We start from the raw sequence: 24,510 nt of genomic DNA on the forward strand, positions 1-24,510 counted from the left end.
AACAAACTGATATAATAAATAAGCCAAGAACAATCTGGGTAGTTCCTAGAAAGAAAAGTAATGAGGATAGGAAATCCATACCAGATACGAAATTATAAAACTCCAGTAGTTAAAGTGGTTGTGGAACTGTCACCTGGTTATGCAGATGAAATACCAGAACAAATAGCAAGTTCAGAAATAGACTCAAACCAATCGAGAGTTTTGTAACATCATAACAAAGAATAAGGACATTTTATAAGCTGGTATTATTAAACATAAATTGTACATCAAATGCAGAAAGTCTCATAAAGCTACTGAGAGAAGTCTGCAGTCAGGGACCTCTCCAAATTACTGAGGAATAATGATGTTAGTTTGAGGACTGAAGTGTGCCTGATTCAGACAGTGGTCTTTTCAATCACTTGCTATGCTGCTGAGAGCTGGATAATGAGTAAAGATAGCTGAAGAAGAAAACAGAAGCCTTTGAACCGCGGTGTTGGGGAAGAGTGCTGAATATCTATCTCATGGACTGCTGAGAGAACAAACACATGTTTCGGAGAAGGTACATCTAGAGTGTTCCTTGGAGACAAGGATGATGAAGCTTCATCTAACATACTTTGGGCATGTTGCTAGGAAAGGCTGGTTTTTTGTTTTGTTTTTTTTTTTCAAATTTTTATTATTTTTGTGTGAGTGTACCGTCAAATCAGATCTGACTGGTACAGGAGGAGATTGACCCTTCTTCCCCAGCAGAGCATCTGGTGGATTCGAACCGTGCGCCTCTGCGATTGTAGTTGCAGCCCCTTACCACTAGGCCACCAGAGCTCCCCTGAAAGGCTGCTTTTTAAGAAGGACATTTTACTTGGAAAGGTGGAAAGATGGTGAAGGAAAGGAAGACCCTCAACTGGGTGGATACAGTGACTGCAGCAATGAGCTCAAATGTGTTAGAGATTGTGAGGTTGGCATAGGATAGGACAGGGTTCACAGCTGTTGTTCATTGGGTCACTGTGAGTCATACACAATGTGATGGTATCTAACAACAACAACAGTCTTCATATAAAAACCCTATAAAACACTAACTACTACAAGAAAACAGAAGACACTTATTATAAGAGTGTTAGCCACATTGAAATGGCTGAGTCTAACCTTTACTAATTTCACAAGGGGGAACTGCCCCTGTATCAACATCCACAAAACAAAATCAATTCCCATGGGGTCAGATGTGTCCCCTATCCTCTCACATCTCTATCTAATTCTAGCAACAATCCTACCACTCTACTGGATCCAAAATCTGTTGCAACAGTTATACAGATCTCATAGAACCATACTCATGATTATGGGGTTTATTACGGATGTTAACAGGCTACAACTTCTCAGTCAATACAGCTTCTGAAGCAAAGTCACAGGACCTTCAGCTGTCTACTTTATAGCTTTAGGTCAGTGGCACAATGTTCTCTTGGTCCTGTAAAGTGAAACTTCTCTCCCTTACTCCTCAAGTTCTCTAGCCCCAGGCTCTGGCTCAGTCAGGTTCTCTCTTTCTCATATCAGATAGACTTTCAAAATCCTTGCTTCCAGGGAGCAATCTAGTTTCATTTTTCCAGGACAGACCCTGGAGAAAAGAGTTTGTTCTCTTGACAGTCCATGGAATGTTCAATACTCTTCTCCAGGACCACAATTCAAAGGCATCGATTCTTCTTCTGTCATCTTTAGTCACTGACCAGCTCTCAGATGCACATCAAGCAACTGAGAAGATCACGGTTTGAATCAGGTACACCTTAGTCTTTAGACTGACATCATTGCTCTTTAGCACTGTGGAGAGGTCCTTGACAGGAGATTTTGGCAGTGCAACTTATCTTTAGAGTTCCTGACTTCTTGTACCAAAGATGTTGATTATGAAACTGAGCAAGATTAAATCATTACCTTCAATCTTTTCTCCATCTATCATGCTGTCTATTAGTCTGGTGGTGAGGGTTTTTTGCTTTCTTCATGTTGAGATGCAATCAATTTTGAAGGCTGTAGTCCTTGATCTTCTGCAGCCAGCACTTCAAGTCCTCCTCAGTCTTGGTGAGCAAGGTTGTGTCATCTGCATGAGTCTCCCTCCTATCCTGATGCCACATTCTTCTTCATAAAGTCCAGCCTCTTGAATAATTTGTTCAGTACACAAATTGAAAAGATATGGAGAAAGGATACCTGATACACTCCTTTCTTGATTTTAAATCATGTTGTGTTCCCTTGCCCTGTTCAAACATCAGCTTCTTGGACTAGGTATAGATTTGACATGAACACAGTCAAATGTTCCAGAATTCCTGTTCTTTTCAATGTAAGCCACAGTCTGTTGTGAGCTACACAGTATACAGTCTTTGTATAGATGATAAAACACAAGTAACATCTGGTAAGTTCTGGTGCTCTCTGTTTTCAACAAAGATCTATCTGACATCAGCAATGATATCCCTAGTGCCATAGCCTCTTCTAAATCCACCTTGTATTTCTGGCAGTTCTCTGTCAACATACTGTTCTAGTTGTGTTTAAGTAATCTTCAAGATTTTGCTTGTGTGTGATATTATTTGGTAATTTCCACATTCTGTTGGACCACTTTTTTTTTGAATGGGAATAAATGTGGATCTCTTCCAGTCAGCTGCCTTCCAGGTTTCTTGGCATACCCTGGTGGGAACATCTAGGGCTGCATCTTTTTGTTGAAATATGTTGATTGGTATTCCATCTATTCCTGAGGATTTATTTTTTGCCAATTCTTTCAGGGCAGCTTGAACTTCTTTTATTATTATTGGTCCTTAATCATATGCTTCTTTCTGAAATGGTTTTGTGTCAGCCAATTCTTTTTGGTACAGCGACTTTCTGTATTCCTTCTGTCTTCTTTGGATGCTTCCTGTATCATTCAAGATTTTGCCCATAGTGTCTCTCAGTATTACAACTTGAGACTTGAATTTATTTTTCAGTTCATTCAGCTGAGCAAATTCTTCCCTTTTGATATTCTGACTCCAGATCTTTGCATATTTTATTATAAAACTTTGTTTTCAAGAGCTGCCCTTTGAAATCTTTTACGTAATTCTTTAACTTCATCATTTCTTCCCTTTGTTTTGGCTTCTCAGCATTCTAGTGCAATAGTCAGCCTCTTCTGACATCTGTTTTGGTCTTTTCTTTCTCTTCTGTCTTTGTAATGATCTTTTGCTTCTTCATATATGATATCCTTTATATGCCACAGCTCATCTGATCTTCATTCATTAGTGTTCAATGTCTCACAATGCCTCACACCTATTCTTGAGATGGTATTTAAATTTCAGGTAGGATAGACTCATGGTCATATTTTGGTTCTTGTAGATTTGTTTTCTTTAGATTTAATTTAAACTTGCGCATGAGTAGTTAATGATCTGTTCTGCAATGAATATCTAGCCTGGTTTTGATTGGTTCTTTCAACAGATTTTTTATTTCTGTGTAGTCCATCATTTGAGGTACATGTGTATAGTTGCCATTTGTGTTTTTTATAAGACATATTCGTAATGAACCATTTTACAAAATTCTATCATTCTGTCTCCAGCCTCATTTTTGTCACCAAGCCCATAGTTTCTGACTGCTGGTCCTCCTTCCTTTTTCCCAAGTTTTGCATTCTAGTCACCAATTATTATTGATTAACCTTGATTCCATGTCCAGTCAATTTCAGACTACAAAAGGCAGTAGAAACTTTCTATTTCCTCCTCTTTGGCTCTAGTTGCTAGTGCATATATTTGAAGGATAATAGTATTAATAGGTCTTCCTTGTATGTATATTGATAGTATCCTGTCACTCATAATATTGTACTTCAGCATGGATCTAGAAATGATCTTTTTTACAACGAAGAGATGCAAATAAAAACAATAATTATATTATCATCTCACTTCAAAGACGATAGCAACATTCAAGAAGGCAGTAAAGAACAAATGTTGGCAAGGGCATGGAGAGATCAGAACCATGACACAATACTGCTGGCGGGATTGCAAAAAGGTGCAGCTGGTGGTTAATCTAGTGAAAAACAGTTTGGCACTTCCTTATAAAGTTGAGGATAGAAAAACACCTTTTGGTCCAGAAATCACACTATTAGGTATATATATCTCTTGAGGAAAAATGCAGCCAGAATGTGCTTTGGAGGCGAAGATGACAAAGCTTTGTCTCACTTCAGCCATGTTGCTAGGAGAGGTTATTCGTTGGAAAGGGATATTATGCTTGGAAAAGTAGAGGGTCAGATACAGAAAGGAAGACTCTTAACGAGATGGATTGACTCAGTGACTGTGACAATGGGCTCAAGTATATCAGAGATGATAAGGCTGGCACAGGATAGGACAGGATTCAGGTCTGTGTTCATAGGGTCACTTTGGGCTGTACTCAACAGCACCTAACAACAAGCTGGGGGTGGGAATTTTTGGGTGATACAATCAGTTCAGTACTTGATTGCTGTCCTAAAGATTAGTGGTTCAAACTCATCCAGCCTTGCAAGTCAGGTCTAGTGATCTGTTATCGAAAGGTCAAAACCTTGAAAATCCTGTAAAGTTATCCTATTTTTCACCCATTGCGGCATCATGAGCCAGAATCTACTTGATGGCAACTAAACACAACAGCTGTGATGTTGTGTCAGTCCTTCAATACTTCTGTGCCTCCCCCAGAGATAGGGGTGTCAGGCTTGTGTGTGAGCATGTACAAAGCACTTAGCGCTTTGCCTGGCACATGCAGAGCATTCAATAATGAAAAATTCTCACCCTCATTGTCCTTAAAAAGAATGAGGACCTTTTATACACGTATATAGGAAAAATTATCAAGATATATTAGCTAAGGGTGGGGTGGGGATTGCAAGGTTCAGAGCAACATGTATAAACTGCTAGCCTTGGTTACTCTTGTTGGTGGTTTGGGGTTTTTTTTTTAACCTTGGTTACCCTTGAAGGTAGAAAATTGTACATGTACCTACATATATCTATAAATATGCTTTCTAATGTGTGTACACACACACTGAATGCTGCTGTATTGCACACTTTCAGGAAACACCAATTTATTGAATGAAATGTCAGTGGCGTCCCAGGAGCTCAATATAAATGGCGTCCCTGGAAGCTGTGCAACATGGTAGCCCTGCTAACTTGGCAGCATATGCCTGACATATCTCTAGAAAAATACAAAGAACAGAACGACATTGATTGCTTGTGGGAAAAGAGCTAGGTGGCTTGGAACAGAAGTGGGAAGGAGATTTTTCACAAGCACAGCTATTGTGCTTTTGCAATTTGGAATGATGCCAATGTGCTTACGGAATATTCTTTTCTCTGTCTCCAAATAACAAGAAAAATGACATCAGTAAATACATATATGTGACTAAAAAACAAAGTCTGAGAGATTTGCATTTCAATATGATATTCCTGTGTTTGCAGCAATAACAATATGTTATCTCTGTGTTTGTCTTTATTGGGTGTCTTGAAAGACAGCATCACAAAGTGCCGGAGTGGGTAAACTTCAGCCCACCAGTCAAATCTGGCCCACTGCTTGTTTTTGCAAGTAGAGTTTTATTGTAACATAGCCACACAGTTGGTTGTGTATTGCCTATGACTATTTTCTACAACCTCATTGAGCAGATACAATATGGTCTGAAAAGCTGAAAAGATTTGCTGTCTCCTTATTGGAACAGTTTGCCAATCCCTATATTACAAGTTGTTAATGGGTCTTATTCTAGTCTTGCTGCTGTATCCTTCTTGGATTATTTGCTCAGTATATTGATTGAATAAATGTGGCAAAAGCATACAACTCTCATATACAACTTACCTGATCTTAAAACATGCAAAAAACAAAAAACAAAAAAAAACAAAAACCATGCAGTATTTCCTTGTTCTATTCAAATGTTCAATGCCTCAAATCTATTATTTTTTAATTTTTTTTCATTATTGTGTGTGTGTGTGCTTGTACACCGTCAAATCAGATCTGACTGGTACAGGAGGAGATTGTCCCTCCTTCCCCAGCAGAGCATCTGGTGGATTCGAACTGTGCGCCTCTGGGATTGCAGTGCAGCTTCTTGCTTCTAGGCCACCAGAGCTCCCCAAATCTATTCTTAAGATGATCCTAAAACTCAGATGGAATTGATTCAGGATCATATCTTGGTTCCTGTGGACTTCTTTTTCTTCGGCCTCGGTTTGAACTTGCATATGACTAATTGGTGACCTGAACGACAGTCTGCCCCGGCCTAGTTTTGACTGCTGATATTGAGCTTCTCCAGTGATTTCTTCCACAAATGTAGTCAATCTGTTTCCTATGCAGCAGCCCTTCAGGTGAGATCCATGTGTAAAGTCATTGTTTGTATCTTTTAAAAAAAGGTATTTGTAATGAATAAATCAGTGTAAATACAAAATTCAGCCATTCTGTTTCCAACCTTATTTCTGTCACCAAGTCCATATTTTCTAATTACTATTCCTTCTTAATTGTTGCCCACTTTTGCATTCCAGCCCAATTATCATTAGTGCACCTTGAATGTATGTTCATCATTTTCAGACTGCAAAATTTGGTAAAAATTCTCAATATCTTCCTTTTGGCTCTAGATGTAGGAGGATTTATTTCAATAATAGTCATGTTAATGGGTCTTTCTTACATGCATACAGATATTATCCTCTCACTCACCACATTGTATTTCAGGATAGAACTTGAAATTGACTTTTTTATTATGACTACACCACAATTCTTCCTCTGTTTTTTCATTCCCTGCATAGTATATCATATGATCATCTCATTCAAAGTGTCCGAAGCTGGTCCATCTCATCCCACTAATGCCTACTATGTCAATATTAGTGCATTTAATTTAATTTTTAACAATTTCCAATTTTCCAACATCCAAGCCATGTAATTTCATGTTCCAATTATTAAATGATGTTTGTTATTGTTTTTCCTCATTTCAACTGTCTATTACAGTGGGTTTTATCACTACACTACTATAACTATCCTCTTTCTTTAGTATTCATAGGACTTCCAAAAGCCTATTATTTAGGAAGTAGATGGCCCATTCTGCTTCCTAGACTGTCTTAGTTATGGAGCTCCACCAAAACCTGTCCACTATGGTTAACCCAAATGGCATTTGACACACTAGTGGCACAGATTTCAGTATCACAGCAACCCCAAGTTATCTCAATACAACAAACTGACAAGACAAATGCTGTACCACTTAGAACAATGTTTACCTCAACCACAATTATCATCAGGGCTGTAGGCCTGAGAGCCCAACTGAATTTGTAAAAAAAAAATTATCTTTTTTTTTTAAAATTATTCTTTTGTGTGTGTACCGGCAAATTGGATCTCACTGGTACAGGAGAAGATTATCCCTCCTCCAGAAGAGCATCTGGTGGATTTGAACTGCATACCTCTGGGATTGCAGTGCCAAATCGACTTTTAAAAACAAAGGCCAACCCCCCAGATCCTGTTTGCTTAAACAAGAGGCTTTTAGCCCACAGCTGACTGCCAATGAAGTCAGAAACAGCCAATCAGCTTACACTTGATTGTCAACACAATCAGAAATACCCAGTCTATATCTTCATGTCAAGATCATCTTAAGAATAGGTTTGGGGGTCCCCGCCCGCCTCCCCTCTCTGTCTTCTCTGCACTAGGAGCAGCTTTCCTGCCACAGCCCCTCATCCCCTAAAAATGCGTACCTGCACCAAGTTTGTCTCCACTCCTTCCCTGGTCAGGAGTGACTCTCAGTTGCTGAGCCATCCATTGTCTACAGTGGTCCTGAAACAACCAGAGACAGTGAGAGATGAGAATTTCAGCTGCTTGACAGCCCCACGTTCCTTGATTTCATTTGTCCCTAGTCCCAACTTCCAAACCAGCACTGTCTCAAGGGATATTGACACAGCAGCCAAGTTCATTGGGGCTGGGGCTGCCACGGTTGGAGTGGCTGGCTCTGGAGATGGGATTGGGACTGTGTTTGGGAGTCTCATCATTGGTTATGCCAGGAGTCCTTCTCTGAAGCAGCAGCTCTTCTCCTACGCCACTCTGAGCTTTGCCCTCTCAGAGGCCATGGGGCTCTTTTGCCTGATGGTGGCCTTTCTGATCCTCTTCGCCACGTGAAGGAGCCATCTCCACCTCTCATAGTTTGTTGGTTTTCTTTCCCCATGTCTTGTCTACCCTATGTGTTCCTTTCCCTGTAACTCCCCAGGCAGCCTGGGGAAAGCGATCGGCTCAGGGTTTGACTGAGGAAAGATAAATAAATACTGTTAATAAGAAAAAAAAAGAATAGGTTTGGGGCAATGAACAGCAATGATAGAAGAACAGATGAGTTGTGGGATGACATCAAGGATATTATTTATGAAGAAAGTAAAAAGGCCATTAACAAAAATAGAGGAGAAAGAAAAAAACAAAATGAATGTCAGAAGAGACTCTACAGATTGCACTAAAGTATCAAGAAGCCAAAACAAAAGGAAAAACACGTCGAAGTGAAAGAACTGAAGATTTCAAAGGGCAACTCGAAAGGACAAAGCAAAGTATTATATTGGAATGTGCAGAGAGCTGGAATCGGAGAATAAAATGGGAAGAACTTGCTTTGCATTTTTTAGGTTGAAATAAATGAAAAACAAATTTAAGCCTTGGCTGCAATAGTGAAAGATGCTGTGGGCAATATATTGAAAGACCCAAAAAGCACCAAAAGGAGATGGAGGGAATATAAGAAATCATTATACCAGAAAGAATTGATTGACAATGGGAAATTTCACGAAGTGCCATATGAAAAAAGAGCCAATTATAATGAGGAGAAAGTAGAAGCTGCATTGAAGGCAGTGGCAAAAAATAAGGCCCCTGGCACTGATGGAATACCAACCGACTTATTTTAAGTGGGTGCTGCATTGAGCTCTGTGTGTCAGGAGGTGTGAGGACGGCATAGAACAGGGTGCAGATCTTTTGTTCATAGAGTCGCTATGACTCGTTCTCAACTCTACAGCACCCAACAACAACAACAACAACAACATTCAGATGGCTCCCTCTTGGTCTATGCACAAGTTCTTCATGAGCACAGTGAAGTCTGGGATTCTGTTATTCTCTGCTTGCAGAAACAATCCATTTGCTATCAGCAATGATAGTCTTTGTTCTGTTCTCTTCTGGATCTTCCTTGAATTTTTGACAATTTCCTGTCAATATACTGCTGCAACTGTTTTTAAAGTATTTCAAGAAGTGTTTCACTTGCATGTCACATTAGTGGCAGCATTTTATAATTTCTGCTTTCTACTAGATGACTTTTCTTTGGAATGGGAATAGATATAAATCTCTTCCAGTTAGTTGGACAGGTGGTAATCCACCAAATTTCTTTACATTATTGTTGTTATGTGCCATTGAGTTGCCCGCAACTCAAAAAGACCCTATGTACAATCGCTCTGAACCCTGCCCTATCCTGAGCCAGTCTCACTGACTCCAACATACCTAATCCCATTGTCCTAGTTACTGTGTCAAATCCATCTCATCGAGGGTCTTCCTCTTCTGCACTGGCTCTCCACCCTTCCAAGCATGATGTCCTTCTCCAAAAACTGGTCCTTCCTGACCATGTGCCCAGAGTATGTGAGATGGAGCTTCGTAATCCATGGCTCTCCAAAATGGACCTATTTGTTCTCCTGCCAACATAGATGAGGGAATTCTTTCAGTGTTGCATCTGTTTACAGAAAGATCTTGCTTGGTATTCTGTAAATTTCTGGAGCTTTGTTTTTTGCCAGTGCCTTCAGTGCAGTTTGGACTTTTCCTTCAATAGCATCAGTTCTTGAATCTGTGTTACTTATTAAATTAATTACACCAACTCTCTTTGGTTTAGTGACTCTGAGTATTAACTGATCTGCTTTTGATGCCTCCTGTATTGTTCAATTTGTTTGCTCACAGACTCTTTCAGTATCACCATTTGAGGCTAAGGTTTCTCTTCAGTTTTTTTAGCTTAAGAAATGCCAAGCATATTCTTCCCCTTTGGTTTTCCAAATCAAAATTTTTGCATATTTCATGTTCATATTTTTGCTTTGTCTTCTCAAGTTGTCCTTTGAAACCTGTTCAGAACTTTGGGGCATTTCTTCCACTTGCTTTAGCTGTGGTGGCTGAAGAACAAATTTCATTCTCTTTGATCATCCATTTTGGTTTTTCCTTTCTTTCCTAGCTTTTAATGACCTTTTGCTTTCTTCATGCGTGAGGCTCTTGATGTTGCCCCATAATTTATTTGTATTTGGTCATTAATGTCTAATGTGTCAAAGCTATTTTGAGATTTTAAATTCAGATAGGACATAATCACCATCCTACTTGGCTCTTGTGGGCTTAAAAAAAAAAATCTTTCCTCAGCTTCAACTACAGCTTATGTGTGAGAAGTTTGTAGTCTGTTTTGCTGTTAGCCCCTGGCTTTATTTTCACTGATGGTATTGAACTTCTCTATTGTTTCTTTCTATAGATGTAGTTTATTTGATTCCTGAATATTCTATCCGGTAAAATCCACATACTTATTTGCTATTTATGGCTTTGTAAAAGAGTTATTTGTTGTGGTTATGTGCCATCAAGTTAGCTGCAACTCACAGTGACCCTTTGAACAATAGCCCCGAACCCTACTCTAGCTCAAGCCAAGCTCATTGCCTCTGGCACACTTGCCTCCATTGCCCCTCCCATCTGAGGTCTTCCTCTCCTGTGCTATCCCTGCACTCTACCAAGAATGATGTCTTTCTCCAAGGACTAGTCCCTCCTAGCAACATGCCCCAAACATGTGAGACGGAGTTTCAAAATCCTTGCCTTGGGGAGTTCTGTTGGTCTAGTGGCAAGAAGCTGCACTGCAATCCCCAAAGTGAGTGGTTCGAATCCATCAAATGATTTGCTGGAGAAAGAGGAGCAATCTCCTCCTGTGCCAGTCAGATCTGATTCAATGGTACACAATAAGAAAGGGAAAAAAAATCCTTACCTCCACAGAGCAACCTGGTTGTTGCAATATAAATTGTTGGCCTTGAAAATTTCCATCATAACATTTCCAGCACTGTTTCTGTCACCAAGGCATATTTTCTAGCAACTAATCCTTCTTTCTAGTTTGCTTGGTTCCACAATCAACACTCTTGGTACCAGCAGCCTGGAAATCAAGAGAAGAATTGCATTGGGAAATTCAGCTGTCAGGGACCTCTCCAGAGAACTAAAGAGCAATGATGTCAGGCTGGAGATTAAGGTGCACCTGAGCTGAGCCATAGTCTTTGCAATTGTGTGCTATACATCGGAGAGATGGACAATGACTAGGGATGATAGAAAGAGAATTGATGCCTTTGAGCTGTGGTGCTGGAGAAGAGTGTTGAATATACTATTGACTGCTAGGAAAACAAACAGGTTCATCCTGGAGAAGGTGAAACCAGACTGCTTCTTAGAGACAAAGATTCTGAAGCTTCGTCCGACATACTTTGGGCATGTTGCAAGGAGGGACCAGTCCTTGGAAAGGGACATCATGTTTGGGAGGGTGGAGGAACAGTACAAGAGAGGAAGACCTTCGATGAGATGGATCAAGTCAATGATTGGGGTAATTGGAGTAGGTGTGTCAGAGACAGTGAGGTTGGCACAGGATAGAGCAGGGTTTGGAACTCTTGTATATAGAGTCACAGGCAACTTGACAACACAGAACAACAATCCCTCTTTGTTTCTAACTCTTGCATTCCCATCACGAGTAATTATGATCCATTTTAGATTGCCACAGCTAGTACGAATATTCTATTTCTTAGTCTTTGGTATTAGTGGTTGGTGTATAAATTTAAACAAAAGTTGCATTAAGTGGTCTTCCTTGTAGGGATATGTATGCTATCATATCACTGACAAGCTAGATCTTGATATGTTCTTTTTGATGATGGCTGTGATGCATTCATGTAATTTCCAGCACCATAGAGTATATATCTGAATAAAAATGGCCAATACCAGTCCATTTCCTTTCACTAATGCCTAGGATATTGATCTTTATGTATTCCATTTCATTTTTAACAGCTTCTAATTTTCCTAGATTCATACTTTGCATGTTTCATATTCCAATTACTAATGGATGTTTGCAGCTGTTTCTTCTCATTTTGAGTCATATCACATCAGCAAATGGAAGTCCCCAAAGCTTTACTCCATCCAAGTCATTAAAGTAGATTCTACTGTGAGGAGGCAGCATTTCCTCACTTTCATTTTGAGTACCTTCCAACCTAAGGCTGGTACTATACCAAGCAATGCTCTGCTGCTATTGTTAAGTTTTGGGTTTTGTGGGTGTGGGTTTTTTTTTTCCTGGCCAACTTTTTTAGTTGATTGCCAAGTCTTTCTTCCCAGTCTGTCTTAATCTGAAAACCCCACTAAAACCTGTCTACATTGGCTGATATTTGAAATACCAGTAGCACAGCTGCCAGCATCACACCAATACACAAGCCACCACAGTATGACCAGGGGACAGATGAGTGGTGGAAAAAGTCTTTCCTAGGTAGTGCATTCAAACCAAGATCCAATCAAGAGGTAGGCATTAGGTCAGACTAGCTCAAGTCTTTTATGAGCTATAGTACTATCTCATTCTCCCCTTCCATTGTTGTGTCCTGTCGAGTCAAAATGACTCGTAGCTGACCCTCCAGAGTGTTGGAACTTACTCATAAGTGACCCTCCAGCAAGTTTTCTAAGGCTGTAAATCTCATGAGAGGTGATCGTTTAGGTTTCTCCTGAGAGTGGGTGGTGAATTCAAACCTCTGGAAAGAAACTGCCTTGGGGTCCTCAGCACAACTCCCTGTGGACCTTGCAACTAGACCTCTCTAATAAATGCATACATGTTTGTATGTCAGTCTCTAAAGGCCCTGCTCAGTCCCTATTTGGAGATATGGTGAAGGTGAGATGTTAGCAAAAGGAGCCTATTGGATGGTGTAATGGTTCTGTGCTCAACTACAAGATGAAAGGTGGGTGGTTAGAACCCATGCAGAGGCACCTCGAAAGATAGGCCTGGCGTTCTGCTTCCAAGGGCCCATAACTTTGAAAACTCAATGGGACTGTTCTACCCTACACTGGTGTCACCGTAAGTGGGGATTGACTCAATTGACTCAAACAATGAGTTCTAATGAATTTCTCCCTTTGGATTTAGAACTTAAGGAACTCAAAGAGCAGAAGAAGCACATGTGTTCACGCAATGAAGCCAATATTAGAACAAGTGATCACAAACACGATTTGTTTGCATTTGATGAGGAACCGAGGGATATAATCTTAATTGAGGTAGGAAAGGCACGCCAAGCCATAAGATCATCAAAGTGGAGAGAATAAAGAAGATTCTCTCACAAATGAGCTGGAGCTTATTAAGAAGTATATTGTTACTGTTGCTTGGTGTTGTTGGGTTGGCGGTGACCCACGGTGACACTGTGAACCACAGATCAGAAATTTGCTTTCTCCTGTGTCTTCCTCACCATTTCTAATATGTTTAAACCCATTGTGATAGAGTCACGGTGTCAATCCATCTTACTGAAATTCTTCTTCTCTTTGCTCTAATCCTCCAACTTACCTAGCACTTTCCCCAAGGACTAGTCTCCCCTGAAAACTTGCCCAAACAGGTGAGATGAAGTTACACCATCCTTACGTCTAATCTTTTTTTTAATTATTATTTTTTTTTGTGTGTGTGTGTGTGTACCGTCAAATCAGATCTGACTGGTACAGGAGGAGATTGTCCCTCCTTCCCCGGCAGAGCATCTGGTGGATTCGAACTGTGTGCCTCTGGGATTGCAGTGCAGCTTCTTGCCACTAGGCCACCATCCTTGCCTCTAAAGAGCACCCAGCTTGCACTTTCTCCAAGACTGATTTATTTTGGCAGTCCAGGGGATGGTCAAACTCTTCTCCACCACCATAAATGAAAGGCATTGATTCTTCTGCCTTCCCTATTCACCGTCCAACGTTAAGAAGCACAGTGTTTCAAGAAATCACTATGTTATGACATAGGACAAGGTAGGATAAAACCGGATAAAAACGAAAACATATATCCTATCTTGAAATGTCATTACACTTTAAGACAGACATCCAGCCTTTGAATTTCCAGAGGGGGACATTTAAGAGACACAGAACAATTATTCTTTAGACAGAACTGCCATAAGCCTTGTAGGAACCGAGCATTGCTGGCTCCCTGCTAAATGCTGGTAACAGCCTCCACTCGTTAAGATAACCAGAAACACTCCCAATTTTTTAAAACTCACCCGGAGGGCAATACCACCCCTTTTGAGAGCCACAGATACATGTGAAAGTAATTTAAAAAGTTGAAAGCACTTTTCAAATACACAGTATGATTAACCTATAAAAACTATAGTGGATTGTCAGTGGATACTGTGTATCTATATTGTTTAGATGAATTGGAAACGATGAGTGTCTTCCACAGGAAGAAATTCCCTTTGATGGTTTGTCAAGGATGGGAGACAGAAGACAAGAAAATCAGCAAACAGAGAGTTACTGTTGTTAGGTGCCATCGACTCGAGTATGACTCATAGCGATCCCACGAACAATAGGTCTGAATCCTCTCCTATCCTGTGCCATTCAGACCGTCTCTGACACACTCAAACTCATTGCTCTAGTCACTGTGCCAATCCGCCGGGTTGAAGGTCCCCCCTCCTTCACCACCCCTCCACATTTTCAAGCATGATGTCCCTTTCCAAGGAACAGCCTCTCCTAGCCACATGCCCAAAGTATATTAGATGAAGCTTTACCATCTTTGCCTCTAAGGAGCACTCTGGCTGCTCCTTCTCCAAGATGTATCTGTTTGCTCTTTTAGCTGTCCAGGGGATATTCAGCACTCTTCTCTAACATCACAGTTTAAAGGCACCAATTCTTCTGTCATCCTTATTCACTATTGAGCTCATAGAGGCATAGTAAGTGATTGAAAAGACCATTGTCTGAACTATAACCTAGAGAAGACATATTAACCTGAATAAAGAGAAAGGCAATATACGATAAGGGAGGGTCAACACAGCATGGCCAAGACAAAAGAGGATGTTGGGAGTCGCACAGAGTAAAAGGTAAAGGAAACACAATTACACACACAATCCTGAACTAGCAGTAACAAGAAGCAATAATGGATGAGTGAATATATAGGTAGAAGGGAGTGCTGATGGCGTTGTACATAAGGAGTTGTGCTGCTAACACAAAGGCCTGCATCTCTCTGGTGGTTTGAAAGTACTAGCAGCCTCTTGGGAGGAAGATGGGCAATCTCCTCCCAGGTGATTTACAGCCTCTGAACTCTGCTGGAGGATCGACTATGAGTCAGTTCTGTCTTAATGACAATAAATTTGACACAGGCAGACATGTAAGCTAAACAGGTTTGAGACGGTGTACCCATAAATATACATGTGTGTATGGATGTATGTTTGGAAGTGGATAATTCTACACACGAATTTATTTGTGTTGCAATTCTATCCATATTTGCAGTAGAATAGACAAGAGGCAAAAGTATAAAAACTTGTTAGCTGTAATTAAATACCTTGAAGGAATGAGTCACTGGGCTTGCAGGGTTAGGACCATAGTCTTAGAGAGACATCTAGATGAGTTACACTAACATAGCCCCCAAAGAAATTCATGTCCACTCTACTCTGATAAGTTGCCACTTATCACCTTAAAAACTTGTGATCGTCCATCTAAGATGCAACTATTGATCTTTCTCTGTCTAGAACAAAGACAAGGGAAGAAAACCAAGGACTCAAGGCAACAATTAATTCAAAGGGCTAATAGACCATGCAAACCACAGCCCCAACTAGCCTCAGACCAGAGGAACTAGTGGTTCCTGGCTGCCATTACCAGCCACTCTAATGAGCATCGCAATAGAAGGTCCTGGACAGAGTAGAAGAGTGTTGAACAAAATTCAAAGTCATAGAAATGGTCAGACTTACTGCTCCGTTGAAGATGGATGGGATGCCTGAGACTCTGACCCTTGGACACCCTTCAAACCTGGAACTGAACCCACCTCTAGGGATCACTTTTCAGCCAAAGAACAGACAAAAGATTAGAACAATATCACCCCAGAGAAACGTGCTCTTTAGAAAAATCAACCATACAGACCAAAAGAAGCACACTTGCCAAACACAAAGCTCAGAAGGCTGCAAAGAATGACAAATGGAAATGGGGGACCCAGGGAAGGAGTGGAAAGAGCGTGGGACATTAGGGAGTTATAACTAAAGTTACAAAACAAAATGTGTTCAAATGAATGGGCAATTAATGTGCTCTGTAAACTTTCACCCAAACCACAATAAAATACTAACTAAAAAAACCAAACTAAACATCACAAGTATTTTTTCTTTTATAAAACCAGTATCTATTTTTTTGAAACTCAGCAAGCGAAGTACCTAAATTAACATACTTACTGAAAACAATGCAATCTTCAGGATTAAAAAAATTTTTTAAAGCATTAATGATTTAGCAAATCAATATGCATCTTTGTAAATGAGGATTTCTTGTAGGCAGGGTATTGTTGGCATATACCTTTTATACCCAATCTGAAATTTTCTGCCTTGTGATTGGAATGTTCACAGCATTTAGATTTAATGTCACTATCAATAATCTTCCAAGTCTGCAACTTGACGGCATTCCGGCACTTAAAAACACCACCACCAAAAACAGCATAGAGAGGAGACAGAGACAGAGAGAGAATGAGAGCGCGCAGCTGGCCTAGCGGACAGAAAGCCATACTCCCAAGCCAAAGGTGAGTGACTCTATTCCGCGGCCATCAGGCCTGCCTTTAATTGTTTTTGGTGAAACATTCTTCTAGGTCATGTAACCCTGGTATGTCCACTTGCTGTACAGAGGTAATTTGTGGTTGCTGTGAAGCCGAACACTGTGACACTGTTGAGTCAAATGTGAGAACAGTTACCCACGGTGGAGAGTGTTTGGTGGAGCTCCCCGATTGAAACAAGCTTGGAAGCAGGAGTGGCATCCATTTCCACAATAGCTTGCTTCTGGAAACCCTATGAACCTGGAGAAAGGACGAAAGTTATACAGGAGGTGTCTAGGACTTTCGTTCATAGGGTCACTGTGAGTCTTAACAACAACTTAACAACAACATCAATAATCTACCATCTTTCTATTTGTGATTTTTCTTTCTTCTCTTTGACAGCTAGGGAACTGTATAAGTAATTTTTTTGTTATTATTATTATTCTATTTCACTCCTACTTTGTAAGGAATTGCATTGCCAACACAAAGATAAGCAGTTCAAATCCACCAACTGCCCTGCAGGAGAAAGACAGGCAGTCTCTTTCCATGTGATTTACAGCCTCTGAAAACCCACTGGCGGGTCAGCTATGAGTCAGTTCCAACTTGACGGTTAAGAATAATGAATTGTTTTATTAGCGAAGCATCTTTGTTTTGTTTACTTACCCATCAGTTACTGTGCTGGAAGTTTTAATATACACTTTCTTTTTTTACATTTTTATTTAGACACAGTCTGCTGGAAATTTTAATAAATAACTTTCTTTTTTTACATTCTTATTTAGACTTAATCATTGTATAACAATGTACTGTGCTTTTTTTTTTTTTACTTACACATTTCAGTGTTTACTGGGACACTCAGGATTATACATCATTAAAATTTCAGGTTCAGATATAAGCTACAAGTTCAAATGAAATTGCATTTGTAATTTGTTGTTGCTCTTAAGTGCCAACAAGTCAGCTTTGACTTATGGCAACCTAATGACCAACAATTTGAAACCTTGCCCTATCTTGTGCTATCCTCATGATCTCTGACATGCTCATGACTGTTAGAATTGCTATGCCCATCTGCTTTTCCAAGCATGTCTCTTTTTTTCCTGACAATATGCTCAAAGTATGTGAGATGAAACTGCACCATCCCTGCCTCCAAGGAGCACCCTGGTTGCCCTTTCTCCAAGACAAACTTGGTTTTATTGGCAGTCCATAGAATATTCAGCACTCTTCCTCAACACCACAATTCAGACTCTTACTCTGCCATTCTTATTTCACTGTGCAAATTTCAGATGTATAAAAAACAATTGAAAATACCATGGCTTGGGTCAGGTGCACCTTAATCTTTAAGTTGACATCATTGCTCCTTAGCACTTTGGAGAGGCTCGTCACAATAAATTTTCCCAATGCAACAATCCATTTGACTTCTTGACTGCTGTTACCATGGGTGTTTATTGTAGACCCAAGAAAAACGAAGTTGTTTACAATTTCAATCTTTTTTCTATTATAATGTTGCCTATTTGTCAAGTGGTGAAGATTTTTGTGGGTTTTTTAGTAATTATTATATAGAGCAAATTCTGGTATCTTTATACACAGTGTTACATTTGTTACACTTAAATGCCACCTACACACTTTTAACTTAAGGATTCGGTCTTCAAATAACAATAATTCAGTTCACATTTAGTGTAAGAACTTTACAATAATTTATATCTACATCTCCCTCCTACCCCGCACTATTTTTCATAACTTTTAAATATATACGCTATGAATTCTATAATATGGTATTATTATTGCTATTATCTTACTATAAACAATCACCTTTTCAAGAGACTGAAACGTGAGTGGAAATGTTACAATTTTGTGCATATTTACCATTTCTGGAGTTCTTTATGCCATTCTATAGATGTCTCCATCTGGTATCATTTTGATTGTGCCTGAAAAACTTTTAATATTTCTGTAGTGCAGGTTTTTTGTGATCATTTCTTTCAGCTGTATTGTATCTTTTATTAAAAAGAATTCCTTCCTTCCATTTTTTATTGTTGCCTAGAAAATGTTTATGGAGGCCTGGTAGTACAATGGCTAAAAATGTCTGGTTGCTAACAAAAACTTCAGTTGTTCAAACCCACTAGCTGTTCATTGGGAGACAGAAGAGGCAGTTTGCTTCTACAAAGATTTACAACCTTGGAAATCTCATGGGATACTTCTAAGCTATTTTACAGGGCCCCTGTGAGTCACAATCAACTTGATAGCAGTGGGAAGAAGAAGAAACATTTTACTAGTTTACATACTTCATTCTTTCCTGATCATGCTTTCCTCCCCATTTTTTAATCTGCAGGACGTATTTACGGTCACTGTGTTAGTGTCCTTCCCTCTTACGCCATCATCTCTGCCACTGCTGGGTCTGCTTCTATTAATTAGATTTTTTTATAGCATAGTTGCTTATGCTTTCCTCCTTCCTGCATGCCCAGCAATTCCTCATCAAATGTCAGGCATTGTGAATTTTATCTTACTGGGTGCTGTATTTTTGTTACAATTCTTTCCCAAAGTGCTCAGTTTCCTGTTAATTTGGGTCAGCTGAATCCTTCTGAGGCTTAGTTTTAACTTTATTGAGGTAGGTGTAGAACAGCTTTTGGTCCAAGATGAGCTTATGCCCACCACTAAGGTGATGATTATATGAAAATGCAATGGCCTAGAATAATCAAAACACTCGTGAGAGAAAAGACTTATTATAAATCCATTATAGTTAAGAGAGTACAATAGTGACACAGAGTTGGAAAAACAGACCAAGAAAAAGCAGAGAAATCACTTTCCAAAAAAGACTTGCACGGCTGTGAACACTTAATGTATGACAGCCATGTCACCTTCTAATACCAGGGAAAACACTGAACCTTTCAATAAACAATGCTGGGATAATTGGTTATAGCAACTAATGTGAAAGGCAAAATTATAAAGCTCTTAGAAGATAATAAGAGAACATAAAAATGCCTTTGGTGGTAGGAAAGATTTCTTAAATTGGACTCACAACAAAACATACAACATAAAGGGGAAGATTGACAAATTAGCCTTTCTTAAAATTAAAAACTTCTGTAAATCAAAAGACATCATTAAGAGGGTAAAAAAGGCAAGCTACAAGTCGGGAGAGCATGTTTCAACATACGTAACAGCTACAGAACAGGAATCTGGGGTATATAACTAACTATTGTGAATTTAGAAGGAAAGGAGAAATAAACCAAAGGAAAATGCATTTGAGGGCCTTCAACAGACACTTTACCAGGGAGGAAAAATGTGAATGATCAGTAAACATGTGAAAAGAGGCTCAGCCTCTGATTGAAATCATAATGGCATCTCATTACATACACACATGACTGGCAAGAATTAAGCCTGGCGATAAACACCACGGAGGATGCGGAGTAACGGGAATTCTCCTCTGCTCCCCCACTGTGGGTGGGAGCGTAAACCGATAAAGGCACCGTGGAAAACATTCATTACCAAGTAAAGCTGAGGGTGCGCGCACCTGGTTGTTAACTGGTTGATGTCGAGTCAGTTCTGACTCGTGCTGACCCCATGTGTGTTGCGAACCACTCCACAGGGCGGGTCCTCAAGGTTATGACCTTGTGGAAGCACATTGTCAGGCCCATCTTTTGAGGTGCCTCGGGATGGATTTGAACAACAAATGTTTTAGTTAGTAAAGGAATACTTACCTGTTTGCAGCACCCAGGGCTCCTGGACATACCTTGTTGTTGTTGTCGTCATCGTTAGGTGCTGTCAAGTTGAGGATGACTCATAGCAAACCTATGAACAGACTTGACCGCTGTCCCATCCTGAGCCATCCCTGTCATCTCTGATGATGCCCATTGCAGCCATCGCAGTGTCAATCCATCTGGTCAAGCGTCTTCCTCTCTCTTGCTGACCCTCTATCTTTCTAAGCATGATGTCCCTCTTCAAGGAAGAGTCCCTCCTAACAACATGCCCAAAGTATGTAAGGCGAAGCTTGGTCATCTTTACCTCCAAAGAGCACTCAAGCTGCATTTTGTCCAAGACAAACCTGTTTGTTCTTTTGGCAGTCCATGGAATATTCCATACTTTCCCCCAACACCACAGCTCAGAAGAATCAAGTGTTCTTCTACCTTTATTCTTTGTCTACCTCTCAGCACCATAGCTAGTGATTTTGAAGGCCGTGGCAGCAATCAAGTGCACCTTAGTGTTCAAGCTGACTTCATTGCCCCTCAATAATTTGGAGAGGTGCCTGACCTTCCCAGTGTAGCATGTCTCCTGATCTCCTGATGTCAAGTGTGTTGCTTGTGGATCCGCGTAAGATGAATTAGTTGGCAACTTCAATCTTTTCTCCATTTATCATAATGTTGCCTATCAGTATATTGGTAAAAATTTTTGCTTTCTTCATATTGAGATGTCATCTATATTGAAGGCTGTAGTCTTTAACAACCCAGCAACTCCACTCTTATGTTAGAGCCTAGGGTAGCTGTCACAGAGGTGTTGCAGGAGGAATGTAGGGAATGTTCAGAGCAGCCTTATTGGTAACAGCCAAAAGCCCATCAAGACTAGAAGAGATGTGGATACTGACACAGATACAGAGAAGCCCTGATCTTCCTGTAGTTGTAAGCACATGGCTACTAAAACGTCAGCAGTTCAAATCTATTGCCAGCCTTGTTGGAGAGAGATGTGGAAGTTTGCTTCCATAAAGATTAAAAACCTCAAACCCCACTACCCAGAAAGTCAGCTGTGACTCAAAGTGAGTTTCGTGGGTTTCTGGGTCTGTAGTTCACAACAGGAGCAGACTTCCTATATTTCTACTGCACAGTCACTGGTGCATTTGAACCACTGGAGATGCCCAGTCTTTTGATGGCAACCCACTATAGACTATGCCACCAAAGCTCCACTCCATAAAAAGCATAGCCTTGGAAGACCTATGGGATGGTTCTTGCCTGTCCTTTGGAATTGGTGTGAATTGGGATGAACCTGACAGCAATAGGTGATAATTAATAGAAATGGCTACAGAAAGAAAGAGAAGTATATTCAATGTCACATGACACAGAATTGAAAAGGAGTGAACAAAGCTTTATGCATAACACAGAAGAATCTAAAAATACAAGGTTGACTTAAAAGAGGCTTAACAGAAATGAATATATATGTTGTTGTTGTTGATTGTCATCGAGTTGAACACAACTCATAGTGACCCTATGAACAAAAGACCTGAACCCTTTCTATAACTATTTTTGTTTCTCTAAGTTCATAGAGTTTACAGAGGCATGTTGCTTAGGAAGTGGATGCCACTCCTGCTTCTAACCCTGTCTTAATCTAGGAGTTCCACCAAATACTGTCCACCATGGGTAACCATTATGCCATTTGACACACCAATGGCACAGGGTTCAGCATCACAGCAACCACAAATTGACAGACCAGTGCTGTACCACTTAGAAGAATGTTCCTCTAAAATATAATAACACTACATCAGAGGGCCACAGCCCTTTGGGCCCAACTGACATTTAAATACAAAGGCCCTCCAGAGATCATGTTGACTCTAAACAAGAGGCTTGAATAGAAAAAGCAACCAAACATTCCACACAGACCCTCAACCAACAAGAGAGTCCACCTTTCAGAGACCAACGCTTCACCCAGTCTGCCATGAATATATGTTGTTCTTGTTGATTGACTTTGAGTCGAGCATGACCCATAGGGACCCTATGAACAAAAGGCTTGAAGGCCCTCTACAACTATCGACATTTAGAGTTTCCAGAGGCATGTTATTTAGAAAGTGGATGCCACTCCTGCTTCCAAATGAATATATATAGTACAATTTAATGCCTGTAGATTTCAGGAAAAAAAGATAAAACTAGGTTATCTATTTTGGGGATTAGAAACCCAGTTGGTAACACGCTACGGTAAAAATTAGCAAACACAAGCAGACAAGGTAATGCGGTCCCATCTGCCGAGAGGAGAGGATCATCATTCTGGAGGTGCACAGATTCTCTTTGTTGACCTGGATAGTGGTTTTACCTCATTGCTATGCTTTAGAATGTGCTTGCACGTTTCATCAGCTCATAGTTTAGAATAATAAAGTAAAGCCAACCTGAATTTTACATGCACTTTCTTTTCAGTCAGAGGTCAATTAATAGCATCAAATCCATCTGCATCTTTTGCTTGTTCACATCTTGACTCAGCCATTTATTCTACAGGCATCTGTATATTATGTGGTAGGCATTACTGTCTATTGCCAACAAGGGGGGATCTTCAAGGGTTGATATCAGAGAGAACCAACTCAACAGTCATAGATAAGACAAGGCTTTATACTTGACATAAAACATTTTTTAAAGTGAGGGAAGGGTGGGCAGGGAGAAAAGTGCAACAATGAATGAATAGAAACCATAAGTCTCTGTAAACTTTCATTAAAATGAATTAAAAAAATGTTTTAGAGTGATTTGTTATAATTAGTAACCTTATTAGAAAGGTATTTACTGGTATTTTTATTGACTATATAAGTTCATTTGACTGTGGATCCTAACAAATTATGGATAACGTAAGAATGAGAACTCCAGGACTCTGTATGGGGTCTCTTTGGGGGCGTGCGCATAGGTCAAGAGGCAGCTGCTTGGCCAGAACAACACAGGGCTGCAAGGTTTAAAATCAGGAAGGGCGCTCTCGTGACCTAGTGGTAAGGAACCATTCCAAAGGCTCTGCAGGAAAAAGATGGACAATCTCTTTCCATGCAATTAACCGCCTCTGAGAACCTGCTGGAGGGCTGTGCCACCTATATAAAAATCAAAAAGTTACACATCAGAATTGTGTCTTTACACCACACTTATTCAGTCTCTGGGCTGAACAAATAATCCAGGAAGATGGATTATGTAAAGAGTGTAGCATCAGGATAGGAGGAAGCCTTATTAATGACACACCTTATTTGCCGAAGGTGAAGAGGACTGGAAGCACTTACTGGAGAAGATCAAATACTACAGCCTACAAGATGCATTTTTACCTTAACATAAAGAAACAAATAAGCAACATCATGACAAACAGAGAAAAGATTGAGGTTGTCAAGGATTTCATTTTACCGGAAACGACAACCCTCACTGAAAAGGCAGACAGGTAATCCAATTAAGGATTGCACTGGATAAATATGCTTCAACACACTTCCTTGAGGGACAAAAGGCAAAGATGTCACCTTGAGGACTAAGGTGCAACTAATCCAAACCATGGCATTTTCAATTGCCTCATATGTGTGCAAAAGCTGGACAATGAATAGAGAAAACTGGAGACAAATTGATGCCTTTGAACTGTGACGTTGGCAAAGGACATTGAATACACCATGGACCGCCTGAGGAATGAACAAGCACATTGGAAGAAGGGCAACCAGAATGCTCCGTAGAAGGACAGTGAGGACTCATGTGATTTCAGGAACGCACAGATCCACAAAATGCACCACCACTGAGTGCTTTCCAACTCACAGTGACTCTGTGGGGCAGAGTAGTACTGCCCCATCAAGTTTTCAAGTCTGTACATTTTTACAGAAACAGATTGTCTCATCTTTCTCCCTTGGAGCAACTGGTAAGTTCAAATCACTGATAGGTTGGTTAGCAGCTGAATGCTTTAATCACTGCACCATCAAAGTTTACCCAAAGAAAGATAGCATGCCAGATTTCTAAATGAAGGCCAGTAGTTCAACACCACCAGCTGCTGCTCCATGGAAGAACAAATCTGATAATCTGCCCCTACAGGTTTTCACTCTGGGAAGTCTAGAGAAGAATTGAGTTGTGTTGTCGGTGAAGAGCACTGACTATCTCCCGGTCTTCCAAAAGATCAAACAAATCTGTCTTAGAAGAAGAGAAACAAGGGTGCTCCTTATAGGTAGGGATGGTGAGACTTCATTTCAC

The sequence above is a fragment of the Elephantulus edwardii genome, unplaced genomic scaffold (genome assembly GCF_000299155.1).
Source record: "Elephantulus edwardii isolate Elephantulus edwardi_28Jun2011 unplaced genomic scaffold, EleEdw1.0 scaffold00077, whole genome shotgun sequence".
Classification (NCBI taxonomy): domain Eukaryota; kingdom Metazoa; phylum Chordata; class Mammalia; order Macroscelidea; family Macroscelididae; genus Elephantulus; species Elephantulus edwardii.